The sequence below is a fragment of the Capsicum annuum genome, chromosome 3, assembly GCF_002878395.1.
Source record: "Capsicum annuum cultivar UCD-10X-F1 chromosome 3, UCD10Xv1.1, whole genome shotgun sequence".
NCBI lineage: Eukaryota > Viridiplantae > Streptophyta > Magnoliopsida > Solanales > Solanaceae > Capsicum > Capsicum annuum.
The window spans coordinates 197316146-197329315 of NC_061113.1; positions in this window are offsets into that span (position 1 = coordinate 197316146).

Sequence of the window (13170 nt, forward strand, 5' to 3'; positions counted from 1 at the left end):
AATATAATAGGCATTTCGATGTCAATCTCACAATCTAAGATGGCAAAGTCAGTTAAAAAATAAAGTTATCCACCCTCATGATTACATCAAAAGATATTCTAATAGGTTTTATTACTCTGTGGGCAGCCATCAACATCCGCATTGAAGTTGGTTCCGGAGGGTTCCAGCCCAATTGCTTGAATACGACCAGCGACATCAAATTAATGCTGAATCTTAAGTCATACAAGGTCCTAGACAATTAAGATAACCCAATAGTGCATGGTATAGTGAATGCTCTGAGATCACCCCTTTTCTGCATCAAATACATAGTCATGACTACACTGTAGTGGTGCACACCATCAACATCCTCAAAATATCTCTCCTTTCTTCCTTGTGACTAGTTGTTTCATGAACTTGGCATATCCAAGCATCTGCTCTAACACCTCAAGTAGAGGTATGTTCAAGCTTAATTCTTTTAGCATCTCAATGAGTCACTTAAACTTACTTTCTTTTTTAATTTACTTCAATCTCTGAGAAAAAGGTGGCGATGGTCTTGAAATTTGTCTGATTTCTAGCTCAATGACCGAAGCCTTACCTTTTTCTTCAGCAGTTTTACCTTTATCACTTGTTACCTTCTTGGACTCAACAAAAGGTGTCTCATCATTAATATCTTCCGTAGAAGGTCGTGAGGGATCCATAGTAGTGATACCACTCCTAGTGGTAAAAGAAAGTGCATGACCATTATTTTTTAGATTTTACATCGTGTTGTTCAGAAGGGTACCTGGCTGTCTCTGGTTAAAAGTTGTAGACATCTGCCCGAATTGGTGCTCCAACTGCTTAATGCAGTGGGATATGACTCGACCTTCTAGGCCAATCCTAAAATGTCAGCCTTAATCTCCTTAAGACTGATCTCTTGATTTTCTTGACCCTTTACCAACTTATCCAGCATCTCTTTTATTTTGTATTTTGTATCTTTTCTGCGAGGTGGAATGTGCCTATTTCCCTTTTGTAGCCATTCTTCTTCCTCTAGTGACCATCTCGCTCTCTTCTATATCCTCTGTATCTTTTATAGTAGTTCCGACCTTGGTTCCCTTGCTATTGGGCTAAAAAACCCACAAACTAATGATCCAGATAATTTGCTTCCTCCTCCAATTCTAACTCGTAAGATTTTAAAGCTGACTCTTGTGTTGCTACTACATTTATTTTATTGAAAGTCACTACTGCAAGCTACTTTGCTAGTACCCCAAGATCAATTCTTAGCAACGCAATCTCCTGCACTACTGTGTCATCAGCTACTTTCTCATCGCAGGAGGCACCAATAGATTATGTTCCAGATCCTCTGTCATACTTCCATATTTTCCACCCTCGATTAGTGAGTGAGATCTGATCTAACATCTCAGAAGCTGCCTCCCGGTGTAGTATCATAAAAGCTCCTCCAGATATGGTGTCTTCAATGGCTCTAGATATAATGGTCAAGGATTGGTAAAATATCTCTAATAAGCTCGTCCCTGGCAATAGATTGTTGGCACCATACTCAGCTTTTTCATGAACTTGAACCATGCCTAGTACATAGAATCTGAATACATCTACCTGAAATTATAGATCTGTTCCTTAAGATACAACATTTTGGATGAAGGAAAAATCTATTCAAGAATTGCTTGTGCAACTTATTCCATGTAGTGATAGAGCCTCTTGGCAGTTTCCCTAACCATAAAGATTCTTTTCCTATAAGTGAGAATAGAAATATCCTTACTCTGAGTGCTTCCTGATTCACCCCTAGATTTGTATATGAATTGGAGATCCCGATAAAATTGCAAGGTGAAAGTTTGCATCATTTGTAGGTAGACCTGCAAACACACCCTTAAGATTTAAGAGCTGGATAAATACACTTGTTATGTCAAACTTGATGCCTTGGAGTAAACCAGGAGAAACTATGGCTCCAATATCTGTCAGCTCAACATATCATAAGCCTTCTTCATCATCTATATATGGCTGCACATATTGATATACTGGGATTACTTGAACACAGGCACCTCTAGCTCTATTCTGGTTTCTATCAAGTGTTGCTCGACTGTCTGTTGCTTGTCTCTACTCAGTTGCTTTGCCTCCTTATATACCCACTAATATTCTTCCATTGCCCTCCTCTCGGATTCAGCTTGAGATAACAACTCATAATTATGTCGATCAATAATATCCTGTACTCCTTTGGGAGGAAGGGGAAGTACAACACCACAAACTCTTTCAGGAAGTTTATCTCTTTTCTGCTTAGACATCCTACTAGGTGTTTGCAGGATCCTCTCTGGATTTGGATTTAGTAGGAGTAAGAGATTTCCTCTACTCCATATGCTAGGCATATGCCCAACTAAGAGACAAAAAAACCCACAAAAACTGCAACAACTTCAAATCATAAATCAACACCGTGTTTCCCTAGCAATGGTACCAAAATTTTGATGACGTCCAAGAACCACCTTTTATTAGATGATGATACGGTCACTTTCAAAATATAGTAACCTAATAAAGGTTGGGGTATAATCCCAAGGGAAAATGTGGAATCGTGGATCTCAGCAGTTATCGTCGGAAAGCAGAATAAGAAAAGTAAATGGGGGTTTTGTGTAGTAATCTCGAGTAAGTAACTATATGAAATTTGGTTGTAATTATTTGTAGGTGAACACTAGGATTGTGTTCCCCTTGGCTTCTCAAATCTGTTGGCTTGTCATGCTTTGTTGAACCAACCTGATACTTTCATGCAGAATTGATAAATTCTGTACTTCTGCAGTTTTTTGGACGAGTAGAAGGATTTCACCCTTTATATTTTGAGTCTCAGGATGTCGTCTTACTAACCCTTATCTTGATCCCAGTTAACTATTACCTTGTGAGTCTTTAGTTAATAGATAAAATCTAACCATCTTACTTAGATAAAACCTAGAAGCATGGATCGACAGTTAAACTATAAATTACTGTAGATATATTTGTCTAGGTTGATGATCTATGCTAAGTAGATATAGGAGCAGAAGACTAAGAAGAGAGAGAGGGAGAATAAGAAGGCTAGGACAAGTAGTTTAATTTTCAATCTGCCAAGGTCAGAAGGTGGTAATCGTCCTCAATTTAATCAGAAATCTTTATTTCCAGCACCATCTTTAGCTAGTGCCCCAGTACCCAAGTTCAGGAATGATCATAGAGATAGGGAACCAAGCTCTAAGTCCTAAGGCAGTATTAACAATTCATGTACCAATCTTCTTTGCCAAAAATATATTAGAAATCATCAAGGTGAGTGTAAAGCTGGCAGTGATGTATGCTTTGGATGTGGTAAGCTGGGCCATTAGATCCTAGAGTGTTGGGTAATTTCTCAGAGGAGTAGGGATTTGTGCCAACAAGGCTAGTCCTTTCAGTCATTAGTTCCAATCAGCCGCCCAACTCAGCAGGGTGCCGTTTCCCCTGCTACTAGTGGTCAGCTTCCAAATACGTTATATGCTCTTCTATCCTGACAAGATTAGAAAAATTCTTCTGACTTAGTTACTGGTATGCTACAGATCTTTCATTTGCATGTTTATGCCTTATTAGATCCAGGAGCTTCTTTGTCCTTTCTAACTCCCTATATAGCAGTCAACTTTAAGGTCAGACTAAAAATCTTAACAGAACCTTTTTTAGTATCTACCTTGGTAGGTGCTTCTATTATATCCCGGTGGGTATTCAGGAATTGCCCGGTTACAGTGTCTCACAAAGTCACTTCAGTAGACTTAGTAGAGTTAGAGATGATGGATTTTGATGTCATTCTCGGTATGATTTGGTTCCATTCATGCTATGTCTCAGTTGATTATAGAACTAGAATTTTTTATTTTTAGTTTCCAAATGAACCATTCCTTGAATGGAGGGGTGGTACTACAACGCTTAAGGGTCAATTGATTTCATACCTTAGAGCAAGAAAAATGATATCCAAGGGATGTGTCTATCATCTTGTACGAGTCAAAGAATCTAATTCAAAGACCCCTAGTTTGGAGTCAGTTCCAGTAGTAAATAAATTCTCAGATGTGTTTCCCAAAGATCTTCCTGGAGTTTCTCCCAAAAGGAAAATTGACTTCGGGATGGACCTTCTTCTAGATACTCAGATTATCTCTATCCCGCCATATAGAATGGCTCTAGATAAACTCAGAGAGTTAAAGGAATAATTAAATGACATTTTAGACAAGAGGTTTATTAAACCCAGCGTTTCCCCATGGGGCGCACCAGTTTTATTCATGCGTAAGAAAGATGGTTATCTTAGAATGTCTATAGACTACTGTCAATTGAACAAAGTCACAGTCAAGAATAAGTATCTACTCCCCAAAATCGATGAATTGTTCGACAAATTTTAGGGTGCTAGTTAATTTTTTAAGATAGACCTCAGATCCGATTATCATCAGCTCAGAGTTAGAGAATGTGACATTCCAAAAATAACTTTCAGAACTCGGTATGGTCACTTTGAATTCCTAGTCATGTCATCTGGTCTTACCAATACTCCAACAGCCTTCATAGACTAGATGAATTGAGTGTTCAAGTATTACTTGGACATGTTCATCTTAGTCTTCATAGATGACATCCTTGTCTACTCCCGTACTGAAAATGATCATGCAGATCACCTTAGAATAGTATTGCAGACTCTTAGAGCCCATCAGTTGTTTACCACATTCAGTAAGTACGAATTTTTTCCAAGATCATTAGTATTCCTTGGTCATATTATTTTCGGTGATGGCATCAGAGTTGATTCTTAAAAGACTGAGATAGTGAGAAACTGGACTAGACCCATTTCTCTATCAGATATTAGGAGTTTCTTAGGTTTAGCTGGATATTACCATCAGTTTGTTGATGGGTTTTCTTCTATTGCATCCCCCATGTATAGATTGACTCAGAAGAAAGTCAAGTTTCAGTGGTCAGATTCTTGCGAGAAGAGTTTCAGGTGTTGAAGACTCGACTCACCTCAGTGCCAGTTTTGACTTTACCAGATGGTTCAGATGGGTTTCTCTTTTATTATGATGCTTCGAGAGTAGGTTTGGGTTATGTCCTAATATAGAGAGGTAAGATCATAGCCTATGCCTCTAGACAACTCAAGCCCTATTAAAATAATTACCCCACCTATGATCTTGGGTTAGCATCCGTAGTGTTTTCCTTAAAGATTTAGAGGCGCTATTTGTATGGGGTGCATGTTGATGTGTTCACAAATCACAAAAGCTTGCAGTATGTGTTCTCTCAGAAAGATTTGAATTTGCGCCAGAGAAGGTAGTTAGAGTTGTTGAAAGATTATGACATGAGTGTTCTGTATCATTCGATCAAGGACAATGTAGTAGTAGACGCCCTCAGTAGATTCTCTATGGGTTGTGTTACTCACGTTGAGGATGATAAGGAGAAACTAGTTCAAGAAGTTCATCAGTTTGCTCGGCTGGGTGTACGCTTAGTCGATTCAGTAGAGGGTAGTATGTGGGTTCATTATAGTTCAAAATCATCTCTAGTTTTCGAAGTGAAGGAAAAGCAGGATAGAGATCCCAATCTAGTTACGTTGAAAGAGTCAGTCAGAGATCAGAAAGTAGAGGTTTTCTCCTAAGGAGGAGATAGTGTGTTACGTTGCAAGGGTAGATTATGTGTTCCGTGTGCAGATGACTGAAGGCAACAAATTCTTGCAGAAGCATATAGTATGCGTTACTCGATTCATCCAGGGGCCACTAAGATGTACCGTGATTTGTGAGAGATCTATTGGTAGAGTGGGATAAAGAGAGATATTGCAGGGTTTATAGCTAAGTGATCTATATGTAAGCAGGTTAAGATTGAGCATTAGAAGCCTAGTAGGTCCATACAAGAGTCAGTATTCCCATATAGAAATGGGAAGAAGTGAACATAGACTTTGTGATGGATTTTTTTCGTACCCGTCATTAGCATGATTTTGTTTCGGCCATTGTAGACAGGATGACCAAATTAGCCTATTTCTTGCCAGTCCATACTTCTTATTCAGCCAAGGACTATGTCAAGATCTACCTCAGAGAGCTTGTTAGGTTACGCGGTGTTCCTCTATCTATCATTTCAGACAGTGGTACTTAGTTTACCTCTCACTTTTGGAAAGCTTTCCAGAAGGGTATTGGTACCCAAGATCATCTCAGTACAACCTTCCACCCTCATACAGATGGTCAGGCAGAAAGGACCATTCAGACCTTGGAGTATATGTTGAGAGCATGTGTAGTCGACTTTAAGGGTAGTTGGGATGATCACTTGCCTTTGATCGAATTAGCATATAATAACAACTATCATTTTAGTATTCAGATGGCTTAGTTTGAGGCTCTTTATAGTAAGATATGTAGATCCCCAATTGGTTGGATTGAGGTAGGTGAGGCTATAGTAATAGGGCCCGACTTAGTGTTTGATACCTTAGAGAAAGTTCAGTTGATCAGGGAAAGGCTTAAGGCAGCCCAGAGCCTACAGAATCATATACAGATGTGAGGAGAAAGGATCTTCAGTTTGACATATGCGACTTTGTATACCTAAAAAATACATCCCGTGAAGAGGTTCGACAAGAAGGGAAAGCTTAGTCCCAGATATATCGGCCCTTATAAAATTCTCAACTGTTTTAAAAAGGTAGCTTACGAGCTTGAGTTGCCTTCAGATCTAGCTTTAGTGCACCCAGTATTCCACGTCTCCTTGCTAAAGAAATGAATCGGAGACCCAGCAGTTGTAGCTCTCCAGAGGACATGAATAGTCAAAATGACCTCTCTTATGAAGAGGTTCCAATCAAAATCCTCGATTATTAAATTCGCAGACTGGGGAACAAAAAAGTTTCCTTAGTCAAAGTTCTTTGGCGAAATCAGTCCGTTGAGGGAGATAGTTGGGATACAGAAGCAGATATGCAGACCAAGTATCCTCACCTCTTCTCCGCAAATTCATATTTAGCTTAAGGTAAGAGTCCTTCATAGATTTACTCAGTTCCATGCTCAGTTACAGTTATGAACTTAGTATCAGTTATTGTTGCATATCGTCTCCATGTCAGTCAAGCATTCATGAATCAGCTTAGTCATGTACTCATTTATCAGCTATAAATGTTCAATATGAAAACTCAGTTTATCAGTAGTTTCAATCATGCAATCATGCTTCAGTTATGCATGTCCCATATGTAACCTCAGTCCATTAGTACTTTCCAGTTTAATCAGTCGCATTCGAGGACGAATGTTCCCAAGGTGGAGATATTGTAATACCCCGTATAGCTCTCAGTACATGATCATTCCTGTATAAAATTTTCAAAATACTCAAAAATTTTCAGTTTAGTTCTTACCATTGTGTAGGAAATTCAGTCAGTTTACCAACAATATAAAATTTGCCCAAATCCGATAACCGGGTGAGAAGTTATAACAATTTTTGTAAAATAGTGTGTCAAATGGTGCATCAACGCGTTGCAGAGGCTTTCCAAATGGCAATTGTCAATTTCCAGTGAGCCACTTCAATAATCCTATATCGTGGAGAAATGCCAGTTCCCAATTGGCATTTACCAGTGAGGCTCCGCAATCTTGGCGCATTGCGCCAAGGGCTATTTTCCCAATTATCATTTTTCAGTGAAGCTTCGTGATACCACCATATCATGCCACCATTCCATTTTATGCTCACCCCTTTTTTAACAGTGTCAGCCAAATTTTAGTGGCTCACCGTGATACCACCGCATCGCGGTGAAGCCCAAAATTGGGATTTTTAGTGACGAATTTTAATAACCTCCCAAGGATAAATAGGTATTTTTCATGGCCCTAATCTGTCCTAAACACAAAATTAACACCTAAATAACCTAATTAATCATCATTACTTAATTCTCTAAAAATTGAAGATCACTCTCTCAAGTAAAAAATCCCGAGCCTTCAAATTCAAGATAAAATTCCAAGAATTCACCATCAATTTTCACGAATTCATCAACCCAGGTATGTTAAGTGTTCATTCATGGGTTCCTTTCACCCATGAAGTCCAAGTACCATGTTTTAAATTCAAACAATGATCTTTACAAGCAATTATGATCTTTAATTGGGAATTTCAACCATGAATCTTCATAATCTTGATTTCATACCATGCTTACATGAAATTGTTGTCATTATCAAATCCCACATGTTTTTATATTGCTATTTTTGTGAATTAAATCATGATTAAGTATTGTTAATGTTTAAATCATTCTATTACTCCAAGATTTATATTATTCCCATGCTTAGCCTAAACCATGCATGTCAAGTGTTTGATAAAATGCCTACAAGAATAGATTTTGAATGAATGCTTTCATAATTGGTCCTCCAAGCCTAAGTACTATTTTACTCGTATTGATATTGAGTCCTAGGGGTTATGAATACCCAAAAACATAGTTGTTTACTTGGTCTTAGTAAATTCAAAATAGTTTCAGACATAATATAAGCAATATCAGTTCAAACAGCTATCGAGATCAGTTAAACTCATAACTGTAAAGCATTCTGAGTCAATTCATTTAGGAGTAGGATTTAACACTGAGCGAGGATAGGGATGGCAACTTCCCCGTTAGATAGGTAGAGTTGTTAGTAGAAGTCTCTAAACTCCAAAACTATGTAGCTAGCATAGGATAAGAGGAGTCACCCATCAGATTAGGCTTGACTACCTCGCAGGGGTCACCCGTCAGTTTAGGATTGACACTCTTAGTCCTTCGGGACAGTACATCAGTATAGTGGATCCACACAGCCAGCTTTAGTACCCTTGGCATGGTACTAACACCCTTCCAACTAGGGTTACAGGTTGGACCCCAAGCTTGCTCATTGGGGCATTTCGGTTAGATGATATCTCCCACAGTCTCAGTCCAATAATTTAGTTTTAGTTGCTTGACCATAGTATCCGATATCAGTGATTCAGTTATTAGACTTCAATATTTTAATATTTATAGATCATATTCAGAACATATTATATGCTTTGTCATGCATCCTCATTATTTATAGATTTCACGTATTCCCCGTATTTATAGACTTCATGTATCCTCAGTGTCTACAGATTTCATGCACTCTATCTAGTTTTAAATGTTATATGTCTACGTATATGCATATAGACAGTTATTATTATTTATGTTCATGAAACCATATATATCAGCCTACCTCATTTAGCATACTAGTACATTCAAAGTATTGATCGAATACTCTTTTCTTATGCTATGATATTTCATATCATAGGTTTAGATGCCCAGTTTGTGGATCGTGCATAGACTTCTCACACTATCAGTCGTAGTAGTGGTGAGTTCTCATATTTCGAGGACAGATTATTTATTTTCATATTTTTAGTTCAGTAGTTAGTTGGGGCTTATCCCATCAACTCATATTCAGTCAGTCTAAAGCCTTTAGATACTATAGTTAGTTATTCAGTATTCAGACTTCAGTTAACATTGCCAGATTATTTCATCAGTTAGTTTACAGATTATATCAGTTTCATTTCTTAAAACCTTATGGATTAACAGTTGTTCTTCTGCGTATGTTATTATGTTAGTTAGTGCTCACAGCAAGTACCAGCTCATGGGTTAGCTTATGGTCCCTTAGGACTGTAAGCACCGTGTGATGCCCAGAGTATATTCTCGGGGCATTACAGTCTCCAAAGCACTCAAAATCTGTTAACCCTATGACTCAACTAATATGACTCGTAATGGGACCTTACAACTAATAGGGTCCAGTCATAGTCAATGCAGAACCTATTTGGGTTAAACACTGGGCATCCTATGATTTACACCCACCGACTCATAACAAGACCTTACGTCTCTTAGTGAGCCACTTGTACTCAGTGCAAAACTTAGTTACACACTTACTGATTTGGTTACGATTCGAGTCCAATGACTCGTCAAGACTCCCTATGACTTGTCAGGGAAGTCATAGTCAGGATAATGAGGACAAAATTTTCAAGGACCAAATACTTGAGGTGTTACAATTGCACTGATAAAAGTTTTGTTGTAGCGGTAAAAGGCAGTAACCTAGTCGAGGAATTTTAAAACCCTCTTTTTTTATTATCTAGGTCATCTAATTCCTCTAAAAACACTCTGAAACATCCTATCTTCCTAATAATGAGATTTTTGATATGAAGGTTCGTGAGAGCAGTTTTGAGACATACCTAGAGAGAACCGACATTAGAATATGTCTAGCACGCACAGGACAACTTACTCCTCTCTGTAGCGGTATTTTTTTTCCTACAAGGTAAGATAAGATTTATTTTGTAAAAACTACACTTGGGCTTGATGTATTCAACATTAATAATAATATCAGAAATATCATGCATTAGGCCTCCAAACACGGAGTTGGACAGATGGACATGTTTAGAATCCTGATAGGCTTGAGTATATCAAATTATGATATTTTATGTTGATTTTTTATTTGGGATAAGTGATGAATGATATTATGTGGCAAATGCGTGTAATTTATTATTTATAGGGTTCGAGTATAGAAGAAGGTTAAACGAGATAGTGAGAAATGGTAAAAAGGGAAATTAAGGTAACTTGACTTAAACATAAATGCTTAAATATCAGAAGTGCTTAAGAAAACCTTGTATAATTATAATGTCTTATTGGTAATAATTGACGCCTTCTAGAGATTATAAAATGAGATAATAATTAAAAAGGTATCACGGTTAGCTGGTTTACAGTGTCGGCATTGTTTTTATATTGTCGTGATTAATATTTTCTAGAGTTTACAAGGTAAAATGGAAATCTCAATGTTGGGGTATGGTTAGAGAAAGAGAATAATATGAACTTGGGTAACGCCAGCCCATAGGAATGTTTGGTAAGTTGTGATTGGGATATGTACGTATGTAAAAATTAAGATTAATGATCAATTGCGTTAGACAATTTTGTAGTACTTAAACTTTCTTGGACTTATGATTGATTGTGCACCTGACATCTTTTATTGTCTTTTAGCATGTCTTTTGACTTAAAGATTGCATTGCATTTTATTTGCACTGTATCAATATGTTAAAATAATATGAATCGGGTACCACACTGATAAAAATATGATTTTTGTGATATGGATAGAGTACCACACCGGTATGAATATAATGGTTGTTATATGAATCGGGTACCACATTGGTATAGATATGCTTGTTATGATATGGGTTGGGTACCACGCAGACACAGATATGATTCTAATATTGAGAAGGGTAAGAGATGATATGCACATCTTACATGCATGCATTTATTTATATATTTAAATATCATTTTTATTTTATATATATGTTCTCATACGTGTTCTCTGGTTGTGGTAAATGGTAGAAGAGAGTTTATGAATGTAAATTAGGCTCCTTGTATGGGTCGGGTTATAGGTGGGAATTTATGGTCCCTTCAGAGGACCAATTTTGGTATAACATAATTAGTGTAACTTATGAATTTACATGATGTGGTATTGTGATGTCTTGCAATAGAGAGTATTGAATGACTTGGTGGATGTAACTTAAGGAATTATTGGTAGCATAAGAATAGGTCGATGTGAAGTGAGAAAGGGTTAATTTGGATTACGTAGTTAAAGGACAAAGATATACGAAATTGTTGAATGACAAGTAGGTCATATAGATGCTAAGATGATATGTTGAGGAGTCCTTAATTGAGGTTAGAATCGAATCTATATTTAATGTTATGATTTTTTCATATTTATTATTGATGTTATTTGTTTCTAACATTGGTCGACCGATGATGCTTTCCAATATGTGTGGTGGTACCGATGTTACACTTACTATACCTCTGCTCAGGGTATAGCCATGGTGTAGTCAGTTGGAGTTTATATAGCAATAATGTCAATCACTCAACAACAATTCCTAGCATTTCTATCCTTCATAGATGTTGCGCCATGGATGTTCCTACTTCTTATCTGGTGCTCTTGTACCTATTTAGGTTAGGTTCAGGAGAGTCACTTGTAGTTATTTTCTACATTTACTTTTCATATTTGATATGTTAAAACAAGCTTTGGAAAGAATTAAATAAGAAATCTAATTTCAACTTGATGAGATTTTTAGTTGGTGAACATTAAATTAAGTAAGTGTATATAGTAGTAGCTTCCAAATTTAGTTGAATGGTGGGATATTTAGGGTTCTCCTATCTAGGTAGGTGCAGGTAGATGCCCAACATGACTTATTGGGGTAGGTCCTATTGAGACTCATATGCAACTATACACGATCTTACAAGTAATATAGTGGCTTTTGCAAGCAAAATTTTGAACCCACACAGACTTATCATTTAACTATGCACTTAGACCAAACCAATTCTTAGTACTTATTCAAGAAATAGAACCAAAGATATATGATATTTAAAATATGAAACTAACAAACTATACTAAAGATGATAGACTTGGGGTTGAAACAATATCAAGGAGGATTCCAAGGTCAAGACATACTCACAACCATGCAAAACTATGATTTCTTGTCGGTTAAATTGTTTATCATGATTGTTCATTAATGAGGTTAAAATGATGATTCATAAATAGGCATCCTCTGAGTACTATATCCAAATTAGTCTCAAAACCACATCAGTAAGAAGGGATAAGAGGGTCTACTTTGAATGCATTAAGTTATCTTTCATTTCATAACCAAGACTGGTGATGTGCTGTCTTTCTGATATCATATTTGAGGCTTTTATCTGGAAATAATTTCAAGTTCTTAAGCAATTTTTATTATTTTTAATTGTATTTTACTTTGATCTACAGGAAAAGTCAAATATTGAGAGAAACATAGAAAATAAACAAAAAGGTATGTTGACGATGTGAGTTGAAGGGTTGTCAACATGTTGATGAGACGTTAACTTTCATCGTCAACCTGAAGCAGAGTTTAGAAGTTGTTGAAAACTTAAGTTGACTGGTTGTCAACTAGTTGATGAGCTATCAACATCTATCTCACCTGAAACAGTGTGTTAATTAGTGAGGACTATTCTAAATACTCCAGTTGATGAGTCGTCAACTATGAGCAGGCGAATCTGATATTTTGTTTTGAATTTTGAACTTCCTATACTATAAATAAAAGTTTTTAGGGTTTTCTCATTATCTTTTGAATATTTTCCTTCAGCAGCCGTTATTGAGAGACAAGAAATTAAATTTTTGAATTTTGTTTGTGTATTTTGGAAACGTTGTGGACCGTTGAAAGAGAATTAAAGTTTGATTCCATATTTTATAAATCTTCCATATATGAATTTTTCTTCTATATTCCTTTTTAAATTCATGAGTAACTAAACTC